Genomic DNA, 18511 nt, shown 5'->3' with positions numbered 1-18511 from the left:
TGGAGCCATATTTTCATTAAAAGTCAGATTTTCTGGTCTGATTTTCTGTTTGCAGAGAATGGAGAAATACTTACCTGGATTAATCTTTCCTGAGGGACAGATGGATTTTAAAAATTTCAAGGCTACCAAATCCAGCAAAACAATTTAATTTCTAAAGTCAGGGAATGAACAAGGTACCCGTTTTGGTATCTGAAGACTAAAGTTACTGATTTTGGTTTTTAATCGACAGTATTCTGCTGTGTTTGAGGTAAAGTACCCACTTGTAAAGTGCCTACAGAGTGGCTTTTCATTTCTGTACATTTAGTGAAGTTCAGCTCTCTTCAGAGGGTTTGTCCTGACCTGCTTGAGTTGTGAAGCTTTTGTGTAGTGGTGGCTCATCAGTTAACATGTTCAACCAAACCTTTTCTAGTTTGTTTTGTTTAGGTGGAACTTTGGCTTGATGATGGAAACCTGACTAATAGCATGAATATGGTGAAGTCAATCATGCTGAGTGTTAGTTTCTGTAGAAACTTAGTTTTTTTTCTTTGTATAGAAGTATTTGTCCTGGGAGCCCTTGAAATTAGACTTCTAGTGCTGGTAAGTAATGTCAGCTGTCTCAAGCCAAAAGTTAATGAGGACTGAAACTGTAAAACCAGAATGTTATTGTTACTCCTTCTGATACAGCCAGGATTGTTAAACACCTTGGTTTCTACAGTGGTAGTGATGGAAATTTTTACCTGCAGAAAAAACAGCTGGTGATAAAGACAGTGAATAAAATCTGTCATTGCCAGAACTCATAGTATTTCACCTAACAGCTGGCTAATAGCAGAGTTTGCTTTGTCTAGACTAAGGTCTGATTTCTCGAAAGCCAGTTATATTCAGTCTTTAGAATAACTACTGCAAATTTTCGAAGAATTGTGTTTGGCTCAATAGATCTATTTATCTGTACTGCTTCTGCTGTATTTGCTTTGGTCTTGGAAAAAATACTCTACTTTGGAACATATAAGTCAACTAAAAAAAAAAAAAAAACCAAACCAAAAACCAGTATACAAAGAGTCTGCTTGTTTGTGATGCTTTGCCCCAAAGTTTATCCCTTGTAAGAAATTTTTGCTGAAATGAGTTTGAGTAAAGTTCCCGTCCATACTTGGAGAATGTGGTATCTGTCTGGAAGTATAATTTGCCCATGAATCATAAGACTTGGTGGTAAGTCATAAAGATACAAGTTGGCTTTTTGTTTTGGTTAAGCTAAAAGCCAACAAACTCTAGAAACTGCTACTCTGGTCTCCTCAAATAGAATGTGGGCTGTGGAAATTTTGTTTTAACATGGCAACAGTTTCAGCTGAGTTTTAATTTGAACAAGATACTAAATCTTGTGCTTTATTCTTAAGTTGATTTCTAGTTACAAAGGGTTTTTTAGTTTTTTACAAAAGGTCTTTGAATTGTTCTGTTACAGTTCTGGCCCAGTAAAAGTTTTCCTGTGCTCAACCAGCCCTTGTAGAAAGGGTTTTAAATTCCATCATGATATGGTTACTGAGCAGAGCTAGTCCCATGTGTTAAAGCATTGCACCTCTTGCAGGAGAGCATTCAGAGTGCATTTGCCATGCCAGCTGTCCTCAAAGTAATGTCAAAACTGGTTGTTCAGATGAGGTTCCTCCTTTAAATGAACCATTTTGGTTCCAGGTTTGTTCATATTCAGCCCAGGTCTGCTGGGAGTGGGGACAGGAAAAATCTGTGAGCTGTGCAGTGCACGACTGCAAATGGAGTTGATCGTATTGTAAAGACTGCTGGACAGCTGTGCCTGTCATTAAGCACCACAAGTGATGCTGAACTGTAGTCTTGGGAGGGAAACCAAGCATTAAATGGGACATGGCATGTGAAGGATGCCTTTTTCCCCAGGCTTTTGCAGCAGGTCAGAAAAGAGGAATTGGTGAGATGCTTTGGGAAAACTCAAAAACACTGTATAGCATAATACCACTTCTGGTGCTACAGGAAGTTGTTTTTAGACACTGGCTCTGTTGATGCATTTTCTTCACTATTAAGAGGATTTCACTTTAAGAAGTTCAGTTTGTAGAGAACATGAAAGATACTTTCTGTAACACATCCCAGTTCCCTTATGAATGAGGTTTGTACTGAAGTGTCTGGAGAGTGGGAATTCCTGTGTAGTGCTCGGGTTCTGATGTAAGACATTTCCTCCATGCAAACCTTATGTTCTCACAATACAGGGCCACTGCTGTGCCCTGATAGCTTATAGACTATTTTCAGTAATGTTGCCACTAATTTTCTGTTGCCTCTAATCTCAAAGAATATTGAATGGTATGAAATGTCAGCTACCAAACTCCAGCAATATTAGCTACGATTAAAGGAATGTCTTCACTAATCCTTTTAAAAATTACACATTTCAGTAGACACCAAAATAGTGCTGTCAATACTTTTAAAACACTTAAATTCTTTTCCTCTTGGTTGGGACATTCAGACATTTCTGTATATTTTTTCTGCACTGATGCAAACTCTCAGTATGTTTTACAGTGCATGGCTTGAAGAAAAAGCTGAGTTGCTAGCCTGTGCTGCACTGTTGTGGTTCACTGAGAACAACTAAAAGATTGGGAATGACACAATAAAAAAATCACTAATCGATTAAACATTCTGTGGAGCCCATACCTCCAGTCATTAACTGAAGCACTAGAGCACTGGTTGTGGTATAACTTGCTATCTTAAAGATGTCACGTTGACTAATCAGAACAAAATGTACATAGTGGTGGAGAATAGAAAGGAAACCACATATATATATATAAAATGAAGCAATTTTTTTATTAATTAGCTACAGGAATACTGGATTTTTCACTCTCACCTGCATGAAGGAGTTGAACTGAAAAGTCTTAATACCTGGAAGACAAAGTTGATAGAAATCACTGCAAGTAACAGGGCCGAAATAGGATTGGTTTCTGACTAGAAGCACCACTGTTTTATTTTAGGGAAGAATCTGCTTAGATTTGCACACCTTGTCTGCCCTTTATTTCTAACCAGTTCATATACTGAACATGCATATCAGAATTCCGATGAGACAAGTGTTAATGCCTCAGCTGATATAGTGACATATCTTTAAAATATGTAGCTGTTCTTCTAAGGGTTTTCAGGTGATGCTGCAGTTTGCTCTCCTGGTCAAGACTTAGGATGATTCAGAACTCCCAGTGCTCTTCTGGAAAAAAGTGATCTTGCTGGTCCTAGCCTGTTGTGGGAGGGAGGCAAGATGACCCTCTCTACTGCCTGGGAGTTGCTTTCTCCTGTGCAGGAATTCTTTGAAGGGGAAGGCTTTGGATTGTGCTGCTGAATCTAAACTTTTGTTTTGCTAATGTGCTGAGGGCTCCAGGGATGTACTGGTGAGGGAAGGGGTCAGAGGAATCACAAGTCAGCGGAGTATTCTGACCCTGCCAGCCCCTGTGGTGCAGAGCACGGAAAGGGTGGGATCCTGAAAGACATCCTTGCCTTCCCCCTATGTGTGTGGGCATAAGTGACAGCCAGACCCAGATCTGACCAGCCTCACCAGGGTGATCTCAGGGAACGGCTCCCATCCCCAGCCACTGCCTCCTGGGACTGCTGCCAGATGGGGAAGGGGTTTTGGAGTTCCTTTGGTGGCCTCCTCTTGTCCTCTGCAAGGATGTCAGGTCTGCAGAGGTTAATAATAATAATAATGTGTGTGATAAACACAACAAAAAAATAACCTGGAATTATCCAAGCTGTACCTGGAATGGTGTGAGCTTTCTTACAGATGCAACCCCTGAGGACAGCTTGGGTTTTGAGCGTTTTGAAGTGTTACTGAAGACTTACTTTTCCAAACGAGTTTTTCACTTAAGCTACTGGCATAATGTGAAGTGAACCTCTCAGTTCTGCAGTTTTGGAAAAGTTCTTTCTAAACCATTGTAATTTTGGTTTGTTTCATTCTTCATTTGTTACTTTGAAACTGAGTGGAATGTAGCTTTGTCTGATGTTCCAGTCACATAATAATGTAGCAGCTTTGCTTGGAAAGCCCTGGCAGTGGCACTGAATCATCAGCATTTCTGTCACTGCAGTAACAGGATGGAAGGAAGTAAAAGAGACACATTTTGCTTTTGTATAAAAACATCTAAACTAAGCATCTCTTGGAGACTTGTTTTAAAACTCTGGATCCCTCTCTGCTTGAATTTCTTTGTCAGCCACCAAGAAGGCTGGGCTATAATGGATCCAGAGTCTGGCTGGTTTTGCAAAAGATCTGAAATGGAGGATATTTACTGACTCTAATTTTATTTTTTTTTTCTATTTAATTTCTCATTTTTTGACTTGTATGCTGTTGCAACCAAGTTTTTACAAGTTAAAAATCAAAAATCTGATAAATCTTAAATGGATTATTTATTTTTTTCCTTTTTTTTTTAGTTTTTAATTTTTGTAGCTGGAAGCTATAGAATCTCAATGAGCATTTTAGAGATCTATATTGATTTTTACTTCTTCACTTATTTTTTTTTGGCTATGTTTTGTAGTGTTTCTGCAGTGAGGTACTGAGTCCTTTTCACTGCTGTGATTCTCATGTCTAAACTATGACATCTCTGGCCTTCCCTTCTACATTTTTCAAATTCTCCAAATCTTTGGGGATGTTTCTGAGTGCAACTCTTGCTACCTGATTTTCCTCTCTCCTCAAATGCTATTGATATTTTAAGGTACTATTTAATGACACAGTGTGAATCCAAAGGTTGGCATACCTGTGAACGGCTAGTAAAACTCAAGAGTCCAAAGAACTTTCAATCAACACCATCAAATCATCAGCAATAACATCAATACCTGGGGAATTTAAAAAGAGTTACTGTAAAATTTAGAAAAAGATTTTTCTCTCTTCAAGGTATTATGGCAAGCGACTTTTAGATCACTTTCAAACATAGAACCTGCATAATTTTTATTTTGCAAGGTGTCTTAGAGGTATGCAGAAGAAAATATGGGTATTTGTGTCCGTGTGTATGCAGTGCATTTTATCCATGTTTTTTCCACGATTAGGGATTGACTTCTGAGGTAAATACTGTCTACAGAGGGTCAGGCTGTGCCCCTGATGCATGGTTTTCTTTCTCTCTCTGTGGCAGAACCTGAGCAAAATCTGGGTTTTGGAAGTCCATGGTTTGCACCTCATATATGGAATAAGGGACAGCGATCCTGTGGAAGCAGCAAAGGGAGGAGAAAAGGAAGGGATGCTGAAGATTGTAGGGGAAAATGAACCCTCTGATGTTACTTAGGTTAGCTGTTGAACAATTCTGTGCCAAGTCATCAAAAGGATGTTCTGGATAAAACATTTCTAAAAGGAGCCTTTCCAGTGCAAGATGCTGGATTTAATAGCTCTGCTGTGAGGCATCTTGTGTGCCTACAGAAAAGGGGCAGGATTCACAACAGTTTCTACTTTCACACTCTGAAGAAATTGCCTGGTGCCTCCTTCTGAAATTTCCCAGTAGTTCTGGTTGGTTTCTGATGGCAATGCTCTGAGCAAAGGCAGATGTGATGCCAAGGTTACATTTCTACTACCTGGCTGATGGATTGTGAATAGTAAATTAATACAAATTCGTCTATACTTGTATTCACATTCATGTATTTAAATATCTTTATAAAGAAATCAAAAAGTGTTCTGCAGTGCTCTAATATCATATTCTAATGGCCAGCCAGAAAGGGAGTGGAGCCCATTGCTAGTGACAGTCTTTGCAAAAACTCTTACACTGTTTTCTTTCCTCCCTCCTGTTTCACTTGGGTGTTACTGCTTGTCCTTTGTGATGAATCCTTCCTGGGATGGCAGCTCTTAGATGCTGGATGCTTGTGCAGTGCCTAACAAAGAGAATTAGTTAACACCTTGGGCCAGGATTCAACTGTCTGTAATAATTTTACCCATGCTATTTGAGTAGAATAGAATTTCCCATTCTATCCATTCCATTCCAATCTCAGAAGATGGTAGGGATAATTCCTTCCTTTTTCCCTCTTGCTCTCTGCAGACTCAGCATGGAGAATTCTTCAACAGACATAAATATTTAGGAAGGTTGTATTTCCTTGGCTGTGGGTCATACAAGACTGGAAAGCACATCAAATGAATTAATTCTCTGCTCGGAACAAAATCTGACACTTGTGATTTTTATGAAAAGTCCCCAAATAGGAGGGGTAAGGATGTGTTCTTGCCTTCTTGCCACATGTGCAAGCAGCGAGCAATGAAAGCCTTTATATCACTCCCAGCATATGTGGCTCACTTTACATTTCCACTTTATGCGTTTCTTGAGCATAGGACAGAAGAAAAGTAGAAAGCTTTGTTTTCATTGGAAAGCTGTATTTTTATCCATGAGCTCTTCACACAGGGAAGTTAATCCAGAATTCCTGACCACCAGGAGGAGCTCGTGGCACAGCCTGCAGCGTTGGCCCCTGGCTCCGAGCCTGTCAGGATTTCTCCGAAGAGGGAACTTCAAGTGCGAGCAGTGCAGGGACAGCCATCCCCTTGATGCTTTCAGTGCTTTGACGTAGGAATGCACAAAATAAAACTACACCTGGAAAAGGTAAAACGAACCAAACACGAGGGCAGGTGGGACAATGTGCCATGGGCAGATGCTGGGAAGTAACAGAATGTGAATATTCTTCATACTGTGAATGGCTTCATTTATACAGAGAATCCTGGCCTCAAGCTTTACTTCCAAAATCTGTCTTTTTCCCCTTGGTAAAAAAAACAAAACAACAAGACGAGGTGGCATAAAGACCAGCTGGCAGCCAGAAAAAGGGAGTGTTCCCATGGTACAATGCTTTTTAAAGTTTTAGTAAAGCTCTTTATAGGCAAGTCAGTAATGCCACTGTTCACTAATGTGAATGTTCCCAGTTATCCAGGGTAGGCAGAACAAATTTGTAAGTTAAAGCCCGGTAGTTTTTATTGTGGAAATGATGCTTGATTTCACAAAGCACAGAGCTTCACTTTGTGGCTGCCAATTTTCTTCTGTCGATGACAAAGCAGGACAGAGCCACCAGCATTGAAATTGATGAAGAAATTAATTTAACAACTTTCTGCAAAACTGCAGGATGAATGAGGAGAACCCACTGCCAGTCACATCTGTTCTGCCCTCTGTCTATTTTTTGTACTTGTTTTAAAATCTAGTATTCAACATTGCCTCAGGACTAACCAGTTCCCTTTTCACTGAGGCAAGAGACTGATGTCTGTAACCCAGTGACTGTGGGTACCTTTCTTTTTGCTGAAAGAAATTAGTACTGAACAGAGTCTTTTTATCATAGCTGTGCTCTTATCAGACCATCTCCCTTTATATTGCTTCCTTCCCCAGCCATTGTGGAAACAGACATCCTGCCCAAGGCATCGAAATCCGCAATCTGCTGCTTCTGCTGTGGAGCCTCTGGATTTTTGCCAGCAGCCCCTTGAGGTGGTCCCAGATGTGATTGCTTTTTCTGTGCTGCCCTGAAAATATCCGGTAAAAACAAAGGACTGCACTCACCCCAGTTGCCGCTTCGGAGGCCAGCACTTCCTCTGCTCTCAGGGATGTACAGTGGGAGATGTTAGGCATGATGTACCCCAGAGAGACCATGACTAAAATGGCAGGGTCACAGTCAAAGGGATATTCCTACAATAGAATAAAGCCAATCTTTTTATTGCGTCTCTCAGCTGGTCCTCAAGTTTACCTCCAGTTCCCATGAACTTGGGAGATGTGTATGGGATGTCTTTCCCACAGCATTCTTCTGCAGGGAAAATGCAAATTCCTGGCACCTATGTTGTGTGTGAAAGGAGATTGGGTTTTAAAACTGGTTTCCTTCAGTGGGGAAAAAGAAAATAAAGATGATTCTATTTTTATTTCAAAGTAACTTGGGCTTAAAATAGTCACTGCCTTAAAATAAAACCAAAACACATTTTTGATTCAATAGCTTTTTTGGGGAGAAGGCTGGGGGAGAGAGGAGGGAAGCAAAAATACCAGTTCATGACAGTTTGTGGCTTGGATCTGTGAGGGTTTTGTGCTGTTCTGGTAGGCTTGGAGTTTTCAGTAGTCCTGTCTATCAGAAAAACCAACATTGTAGTCCTGGCTGTTGCTGTCAGTGGTTGAAGATGCCCATGTGAAGGCAGAGCAAATGCATCTTCCTGCTGAGTTTCCTTTTGTAATGTGTTACAAGCTTTTATTTTTCACTTGGTTCTTTGATCTTCCCTGCAGCTCCCTTGCTCCAGGTAGCCTGACAGAGTTCCCCTGGCCTACTTCACTCCATAGGTGTTTGTGCATGCAGTAAAACATTCAGAAGGATTTTAGACCAGTCATCAATTTTTAGGCATTCACTCCTTGAGGAAGCTTGTGTGAGAATCTAGCGCAATCTTTTCTGCAGGTTTGTTGTTGGTTAAAGTGTGTGTTGAGTGTCACAGAAAAGAAAGAAAGAAAAACTTCAAGTATTGGGATCCATCTTGCAATCTGTCACTAAAATGAAAAGATTGGAGGGAATTCAAGAGAAGAGAAGGAAAAAAAATGGTTCCCAGTGAAATCTACATATGCCATGCCTCAACAGTTCTAGAAAGCCATGTGTTGTTCAGCTGGGCTGAGGAATTGTTACTACTGAAGGCACTTTATTGCTACTTTAAACTATGAAAAACCTCTGCTCTGCAACTTCTTTTCCTTACTGAAAGGACTTGGAGAAAGTTGATGTTGCACTTGTCCCTTGGGTTTTCCAATGTCTTTTGGAAGAATGTTTATGTAGACCCTGGAATTACTATGGTTTCTCAGGACTGCAACTTACTGCGTTATCCTCCCTCATGTCTCCTCACCAGTCTGCAGATAAACCCAGCCAGCTCTCTGAGCTATGGCTGTCCTTGGGGCCATGTGGTAAGTTTGTCATGTTGGGGATGTGAGGGCATGTCCAATCTGGCCTTCAGGTTTATTTCCAGAAATAGAAGTGTATCTCTGTGGCATCTGTTCTGTTAAATATTGACTTTCCATCAGCAGTGTTAGAGGTAAGGAACCTCTAACAAACCTCTTTGGAAAAAAATCAGCTTATGGGGATTTGCATGGCGTTTCTATGACTTTTTTTTTTTTTTTTTTTTTTTTTTTTTAGTTTGGTTGTTTGGGATTTTTTTTTAAGTTGGGACAGAGAGATGTTTTGAAGCATCTTTTCATGCAAGACAGGAACATCAAAAAGCAAAAAGCACAGGGGCTGGTACTCAGTGCTTTGCAAGTAAGACTGATAAAGCAGAGCACCTTAGTGACTGAAGGTCTGGGGTACATTTTAAACAGTGCCTGCCTATTTGTTGTTAGAATAGTTGTTGCTACAAAATGCCCTGACCTTGCAGACTGACAGATGGGTTTTTCCTAACGCTGTGTACAATGCCAGCTCCAGCCAGAAACACAGCACCTTCTATAAGCAAACAGCCTGAAATAAAGGGCCAGAGGTGGGTTGTGAAGAGTCAGGGAGTTTGAGCCTAAAGCATGATGAAAACTTCTTCATGAGAGGAAAGTGCAAGAACTAAATCTGATGGTCCATGAAAAACTGGTGATAACACAAAATGGATGTGCAGCCAAGGAGGAGGTGAGTACATTTGTGCATTTGCAAGCACAGTGGCAACACAATGCCAGTCTACAATTGCTGCATGTGGCACAGTCCCGACTCTTGCATCAGAAGGAACGCTGTAAAATGCTGTTAGGCGAGATCTGTATCTGTCCCCCTACCTATGGTGTGAGCTGACTGCTGGCCAAGGGGAGCCCATGTCAGCTGATGAGAAGGGTTCGTTTCAAAGGGCTGATGCACCACTTGATACCCATTTATTCCTGAGCACTTCTGCCAAGGCTTCCATGAGGAAGCAGAGTGTGTGGGTGGAACCTCTTACCCCATCTTTCACACATGCATGTTACCCAAACCCCAGCAAAGGAGGGACAGGGGAGCAATGGTGTGCTAAAGACACCAAAAGAAGCTGACTACAGAAGGGACCTGTGCTGCACCCCCGGGTCCCCAGCCTGGCAACCTGAGAGTTGGCTGCAGCTGTTTCATTTCCAGGAAAGAGGCTGATGCTATTGACCCAGAGTAGTATTTGCCTAATGAAATACAGGGAACTGAGGGGTGGGGGCTAGATGTGAGCATCTGCAACTTGCTGGTTTTCCTCCCTCTCCTTCCCTGGAAGTGTTTTGCAAGAATGCCTCAGCACTGCCACGACATGAGTGCTGATGGCTGGTAGAAACATTGCTGCTCCAAGGGTGTCATATCCTGGAATGCTCTACACTGCTGCCTGCAGCCCTTACAGGTGTGTGAGCCACGTGTCTGGAGCCATCCTGACGGACGGAGGAGCCACAGGCACAGTACTCCAAGGACCTTGCACAAGACAGTGTTTTGCCAGATGGCCTCAGCCCTTAATGGTTCTAGAGAGCCCCTCATGTCTGGGGCTGTGCCTGTGACACTGAGCCCTGCTGTCACCTTGTCTTTGTGGCCCAGTTGGAGCAGGGATGCTGCAGGGACTCGGCTGTGAGAGCAGACTGGCCTCAGCCCGTGCTGCTGGAGCAGGTGGGCTCTACCAGGGCTGCTTGTTCCTGCAGCTATTGAAAGCAGAGGGGGAGGCAGGTCGTGTATCAAGCTGATTTCTGGATAGTGTGGCATCTTTGTCTGTTAGAAAGCCCAAATGGATTTGCAGATCCCAAAGAAAATGCCATCTGCCTCATTACTGAGCTGCATTCTGTTCCTGCTCTATCCCCCAGTTATATTCCCCAACCGGGATTTATTGTTCCTTTTCAATCTGATGTTTTAATCTCCAATTCCCCTGTCTTCCTGCGGCTGCCCCTGTCGATTCCCTTTCCAGAGCTGCTGCTGTTCCTCATGTCTCCCCTGCCTTTCTTTGCCAGTTGGAGTGGGACACTTGAGAGGGAAGCAGCTTTACCTGCCTACTCCTGCTGTCTGCCAAAAGAGGGGAGCTGTTCTCACACAATAAATGAAAACACCACCACAAAGTTGCGCAGGTCCTGCCCTTCCTGCAGCGCTCATGTGAGCCAGACATTAAACACCCGAGCTGGCATTCCTGGGCTTTTCAGAAGATCCCAAAACCTCGGGGGGAGTGTTTGGGGGGTGGGGGGGTGGGGTAGGTAGCATTTGTATCTGTGCTTGCCCCAAGTCCTTTGCAAGACAACTCGGTCCAGAGCAAAATAAGGAAGGAGAACGTACACATTGCTGCGGCATGCACAGAGCATGGCCAGGGTCCGTGCTGCCTTCATGCTCAACAACTTCTTGCTCTGAAGAACCTACAGCAAAGCAGGAAGAAAAATGGCCCTGGCTGCTTCCTTTGCAGAGATAAACAGTTGGTGGCAGCTGAAAATGAGGCTTTTAGAGACAAGGCTGCCTTTTCCTGCAGGTGGAAGCTGTCTGGGAGGAAGGACCAAGGCATTCTGCACTTGAAGAGCTTCTGGAAGAGCCCAACAATTACGTATTTCAGAACATGTACTCCTAGATGAATAGCCAAAATATTTAAGGCTAAGGCAACCAGTGATGTGGCACAGCAGGGACCCAGTGTTTGCACTCAAGTGCCAAATCTACACTCCTCCTTTGTGTTGCAATATCTACGGCGTGTGCTGTACAACAAGTCCTTTCTGTCCCAGAAGGGGCCGTGGTTCCTGTGGTTTGTCCTGCAGTGCCTATTTTTTAGCTTTTCCTGCTGAGAGGATGCAAGCCTCCAGTGATGCCATCGGCTGGAAGCGAGCGAGCGGCAGCGTCGCCCCAGGATTGTCCGTGTTGGCTGCTCGGCCCTGGCGGCGCACGCCAGGCCTTGTGCAGCTGCAGGGCTCGGTGCCAGCAGCAGGGTCTCTGCCTGTGCTGCAGAAAGTCTGATTCAGCAGCAAAATCCTCAAGTTGTCTCCAAGGCCTCCTGGAAAAGCCGTATCCCACTTGGGTGGGAGCAGCCACTGCTGGATGTACTTGCTGGCTCGCTCCGTCCTCGCACGCCGTGGGGACGGGGCACCCCCAAAGGCTTCACCTCCAGGATCCCAGGCTCCTCACTGCTTGAGGGCATGATCAAAGTACAGTGTGATTTCTTCCCTTCCTTACCCTGGAGGTCTTTACCTGAAGCTTGCTGAAACCTGTGGAAAGGCTTGTTGGCTTCCCCTTCTCTTAGGATTGAAACCATGGCTTCCCTCTCCATCAGCTACATGTTTGTAGCATTCTGCTGGCACCCTTTTCAATTGCATTTCTCAGGATAAAACAAAAAGACTGCAGGGGAGGAAGGGGAATTAAACCTAAGAAACCTTTTCCTTCACCTTTCCTTCACCTAAAAGAGCACTAGGTGGCTGGGGAGGGATGAGAGAGTTACAGGCATTGCCAAAACTTAGTGATTTGGTATCCTCTGTACCTGCTACTGAGTAACCACCCCTTAAGTAGAAACAGTTGGATGCATGTGGGATAATCTCTTAACACTGCTCCTACTGTCTTGTCTCCACTGATATGCAGGATATGTTGCATCTTCTTTCTGGATGTGCTTTATGAAAGTACAGCAAGAGGCTAGATGTGTTTTGCATGTGAGTACAGTTGCATAATGCATGACCCATTGACCTGGGGCTTGGATCTGAGCTGTTTGATCTGGAACGGCAACCTTTCCCCAGCTTTTTTCACCAAACTGATATTAGGATACCTGTTGGGGGCAGCCAAAGAGACACTGGGAGAGGGTGATTGTTTGACAACCTTGCTCATTTTGGTGAGTCCAGGGAGCAACACTGACCATCACTTCAAACCCTCTTCATTTGTCCCTGAATCTCTCCAGAGCTCAGCACCAAAGGGCCGGGTCAGCTGTTATCAAAGGCTGCAGTGGGGTGGAAAGTGGCTGGCAGCTCCTGGTAATGCTGGTGAAGTCTGGGGATGCTCAGCATCTGCTGATTGAAAGCAAACACTCTTGGTGGCCCAGAGGGCCAATTCTGAGCAGGGCTGAAGAGTATTCCTGACATCTAGTTAACTCATAGCAGCTGATTACATTTCAGTCCAAAGCTTTGACAAGTGCAGAAGTCAGAGGTCTCGTGCCTCTGAACCCATCTTTGTGTGGCCATAGAGGCCCACATGGCTCACCAGCACTGTGACAGGGAACAAGGGCTTGGTCCCAGCAGTGTATTTGCTCCCCTTGGAAGTGTTTTTCCATCTCTGGAAGGAGTGCCTCAGCTGGTGCAGACTGCTGGTCCCAGTGACATGTGGAGGCTGTAATGTGCTTATATCGATCACAGCATGCTAGTTTATTTTCTTTCTCCTTAGATATTTTGTAATGTCCTCTCAATTCAATTGCTAGTATTTTTTATAACTGCATTTCAGCAACTGCATCAATCCAGAATTTGTATAGATGTCTTGAATTTTGCAGTGTTCTCACTTGCATGAGGCACCTCTCACGAAGCACTGATGAGGCAGCCAGCACTGCTGACAGTGCTGCAGCCCCTGCCAGAGCAGTGATCCTCCTCAGGAAAACGGTCCCACCTCTTGTCCCACCTGTACCTGGTGAGCAGTAGCTGCCCTGAACAGTCCCCTTGTTCTCCTTGTCTCACATGGGAAGTCAGCTGGGGATGGAAACAAGCAGAGGTTTGAGCTGCTGGAGCCTGCACAGGAAGGACTCCCAAGATGGAGCCATGTGGAGATGCCGGGAGCTAGGGATACACTGGCTGGTGTTGTTTTAAGGCATCCAGGAGGGGAGCTGAATTCAGATCTTCCATATTCCAGATGGTGACTCCTTGGTACTGGCCTCAGTGACCCCAAATCCAGGCACCTCAAAGGGCGACAGCCATGTCCTGTAAGGGAAAGTCCTCCCTTCCTCTCTCCATGCACATTCTGCATCTGTGCCGAGCTACTGTGACAAGGGAAAGAAAACACATGGTATTTCTTCCTTTGTGCAGCCCGCAGTAGAGGCTTGCTGGGCTGCCCTGGCTCAGTGCTATGCACAAAGGAAACCTCCTCCTGAGATGCCCCACAGGGCTCAGATTTGCTTCTGAAGCAGGAGAAGCAGTGACCTCTGTTTCAACATGAATAATCACAATTGTAGTTCCTGCCCCTCCACTGATGCAGGTCTTTATTAGACCTGACTGGGTCCATAACCTCTGCTGGCTGCAGGTTCTCCCAGCTGCCGGCGTGCTGTGTGAAGTGCTGTTTGTACTTCCTTCTATTCGTGCTGACCTTACCTGCCATGAATGATGCAATCATGTGGACAAGATCAGAGGGAGGTTCAAAGTCCTGGATGGAAAAAAGGAGAGGGGGGCTGGAAAAAAAAGTGCCAAAAATAGAGTTTCCAAGGCTGGAGGTCATTTCAGTGTGGGGCTCAGGGGACATCAGAAACATGCTGGAGCCTCCAGATTGGAGGGGAAAATCCACTTGATGCCTTTCGTTTCCTGTAGCTCTTCGTGCTTAAGCAATCACAACTTGCAGCAATGTTGAGTCCACAGACTTGAGGGAAACCCAAAGAGAAGTGAAGCTCTGGGGGGTGGTGGAGCCCTGGCTGCTGTAGAGGGAGGGGTGGCAAGGACCATCACCAAAGGCCGCTATGAGCCGACCTGTGAGGGTGAGCTCCTGGAATCCTCTGGAGTGACAGATGACGTGGCTGTGGGGAACAGCCACAAGAAAAGGGTGGGATGTTCTGAGAGGCCTTTAGGAGAAGCTTCTCCACAGGATGGTGGTGCAGCACTGGAACAGGTTACCAGGACAGCTCAGGGACTCTGGAGAGGGTTTAAGACTTGGCTAGACAAAGCAAGAGATGATCTGAGCTGGTGTTGGTAACAACCCTGCTGCGTATGGGAGATGGGGCCAGAGGCACCCAGAGATCCTTCCCAGCAGATCCTTCCATGACTATACTGACATTAAAATTGAATAAACATGGCCTTGTGTTGACTTAACCTTCCCAGTGAGCATGTTGATCTGGTTTTGTTGACATGCTCATTCCTAGAAACCGATTCTCATTAAATACAAGTGAAAATGGGGGGTGGCCTGTTTGTTACCTGAAAAAACAGAAGTTAGGTGTTTGATTAGTTCCCCTCTGGTTCTGGGAAGCTGGCAGGGGCTGCACTGCCTGAGATGATATGGTGCCATATTATATAAAAAGACATATGCTGTCTTTGTACACGTCACTGCTGCTCCCTGTTACCCTGGACAGACCAGGACGTGTGTTCCTGTGCTGTCTCATGGGGAGTGAGGCAGAGGTCAGAGAAAACCCTTCTTGGTCCCCTTCCTTCCATCAGAAGCATGGAAAATGGTAAGGAATTAATCTGAAACTTTGTGGACTAAAATATAAATCCCCATTGCCTGAAAATTGCTGGATAAGAGCCAAAAAGGCCTAACAAGGAAACATATTCCTTCCAGCATAATTGTGTATTTGGCTTATATTTTATTAAATGAGTAACAGCTGAGCAGAAAGGCCAACAGGGGAGACTCCCCCCACCCTGAGGTATGTCCAAGGCAGAGGTTGGGCTGTGTGTGAGTGTCAGGTACCAGAGTGGATGATTTAGCATAAAACACTGAGGTTTAACTGTGGATTAGACCATGAGAAGCAATCAAAGTGAGTGACTAACGCAGGTGTAAAGGGTTGTTGTTTTTTAATGTTTAAATTTTCTTTTGAATTCCTTGAAAGTGGGAAGAGAGGGAGCAAACCCAGGCACTGAGGTCAAGTCTGAGGGGAACTGGAGGCCTGAGGTGATAAATCATCAGCAGTGCAGTGAGATTAAGGGGGAAACTAATGTAATATATGAAGCAATACAGAAAGAGGAATTTTATTACTTCAGTCAGCTCTCAAAGGATTCCATTCCAGATGGTTAAAACAGGGTAGATGAGGAACCCCCATCGATGGGGCCCACCATCCGACAACAGCAAAGGGTTTCTTCTCACTCCAGCAAGAGTTTCATCAGGAGAGAGCTGTGTCTATAAAAGGATAAAATAGCTGGTATTAGTGGGAAATTTTCCTTAGTGAGGAAAGCTGGTGATGAGCATGGACTTTTTGGCATTTTCCCCCACTAAGGAAATGTGTCTTGTTCTTGCAGAATATTTATGGAGAGGTTTAGGGATTAGTGTGCAGCTCTAAAGCACCTCCTGGCTCTGGATGATGGTGCCATTGGGCTATTGCTGATGGGAATAATGGCCTTGCTAAAGACCCCACCATAGCAGCTCTGCAAAGCAACAGCCCCAGGGATGAGTAGCAGCTCCCACCAAGCAGCCTGAGTCTCTCAAACTTGTTTTTTTTTCAAGATCACCAAGCAGTGGCTAGGAAGCAATGCCCTTTATAACCCTCAGTCAAGGCCTGAGGTTAAAACAAAGGCCTGGTTCATGGGGGAATTTTCCCTGCAAGAGCTGTTGAGCATGGGCACTGCCCAGCTCCAGATCAAAGGCACACAAACCCCGAGGCACTGATGCAATGCCACAAACCATTGGAATGAGGGAGGCTGTTTCTCTGTATGGATTTTATTTTATTTTTTTTAAATTTGAGGCGCTTGAGAAGAATTCTCATTTGGGGAAAGTTTGGCTGTGCTTTGCTACAACATTAGACTTCTCTGTTGGGTGTCTTCTGCTAGAAACGTTTAGATTTATTTTTGTTTGTGTTCTGTCTTACACAGCTAAGAAAACAGTTTTGAATAGGACAAATTGTCTTGTTCCAGGGAGGAGGTCTGATCTGGAGAGTGAAAACAGCTTGCTACTTGGAGGACTGTCCACAAAAGAATGAAGCTCTGAGGACACTTCCCTGCACTGTGCCCCACTAGAGATAATGTAGAGCCAAGATGCTGGCCTCAGGAAACACAACTGTGTGAGACAGTCTCTTGTTTAAGTATTTTGTTTCCTTGTTTTCCTAGGATTCGTGTGCTCCAGTTCCTGGTGCTCTGGGTGTTGTTGCTCCTTTGGATCTGATGGGCTGGGAGGCAAGTGCCTTGGGTATTCCCTACTCCTGCTTGTAAGAAAGAGGAATCATTTTAGTTCATCATACAGTGTCACTAAAGGACATGAAATGATTCACACAAACGCTTCTCAGTGTTAGAACAGGAAAGAACCAATCTTCATTCTCTGACTCCAGTATTTATAGATTCTTGACAATGACCAGGGATTGGATAATTAAGTTACCACCTTCCCAAGCACACTGGTCATGCAAAACGTCCATCAAAAGACATTTCTTAGAAGGAATGTGATAAACAACCTATGTTTATAGAACATTCATGGGAAAGTCACTAGAACTATGAAAACATTATCAGAAGGCTTTAGTTTTCATGGTGACAATACAGGGATGCTGCTGCACTTTTCTGACAGTCTTTAATAGCTGGTGCTGTAGAAGAACACTGGAGTCTTTTTTTAATCAGGTGTGTGTCTCTCTAGATTTGTGTTTTGCGTGTCACTGGCAATGTGTGAGGAAGAAATAGTCATGAGAGGGCCAATGTTCCTGCACAACAACATTCATGGGAAATCAGTTCTGGACACGCAAGTTCCTTGTGGCAGCTGAATGGAGAGTTATAATTGGATGCCTAGAGAAGTGAGATGATGTTGTATGATCCGTGCATCCTGGAAATCAACCAGCACTATGGTTATAAAACATCTCCATTTGTAGTATCTGCTTTGGCAGACTGGTGATAATGAAGAATTTTAAACTTGATGTAGGAAGGAACTCTCAAGCCAACAGGAATTCAACTGCTTGAAAACCTTGGTCTTGGCTTAGTCCAATTTTTAGCCAAAGTGTGGATTCATCACTTTTAAGTTCTCAATTAAAAGGTCATCCTCACACCATCAAGCAGTCCAGGCTCACCATACCATCAGCCATCAGTTTTCCAGAAAAATTACCCCTGTCTGAAGGATAACTGGAAATGCCTAAATGAGATTATGGAAGTGCTGTGACCTGAGCCAAGAGCAATTTTGCTGTCAAGGAAAAAAAATTTTCATTAAGACAGAAATGTTAGGAAATAGTAGTCTTTTGATAGACAGTTCACAAGATGATGTTTGTGAGACTCTGTAGAAAGAGAAGCCAATGGAAATTATTTTTTACATTTACACCTAAGGCAATTGCATGGATTTATTATTACATCTGGGGCTGCAAGCCTGAGCCTGATTTATTAACTACTGTCCCTTTTGGTTTCTTATCCAGGGTGGCAAACCAGCTGTGCAGTGCTGAAAAGAAGTTGAGCTGCATGTCTTGTCCTTTCAGCCTCTTTCTTGCGTTCATTCTGATCTATAAACAAACATCTCTCAGGTCTCCTAAATAGATTTTCTGATTGAGTTCCCAGAACAGACCACCACCAGCCTCATTAAAGCTTATTTATGTTACTTTCATGCATGAATAAAAAAAGCTCCCATTCACTGCTGATTTTATTTAGTTAGATTCTGTGCCTTGTGGTAGACATTGAATTGGAGTGACATTTTTGGCACCAAAAAAGAAAAAATAGTGAGACTACAAGGAATAGTTTGACTCCTGCATCTTTTGCAGTTCGAAAAGGAAGGGGTTAACCTGTTCTTGGCTTATATGATATTGATTGAGGACACAGAGAAAATACAGCTGTAAATATTTAGGAATATTCTCTAGTAGCTGGGTTTTTTTTTTAGGGGAATAGGTCATTGAAGTGGA

The sequence above is a fragment of the Poecile atricapillus genome, chromosome W, assembly GCF_030490865.1.
Source record: "Poecile atricapillus isolate bPoeAtr1 chromosome W, bPoeAtr1.hap1, whole genome shotgun sequence".
Classification (NCBI taxonomy): Eukaryota; Metazoa; Chordata; class Aves; order Passeriformes; family Paridae; genus Poecile; species Poecile atricapillus.
Note: the sequence above shows the minus strand (reverse complement) of the source record.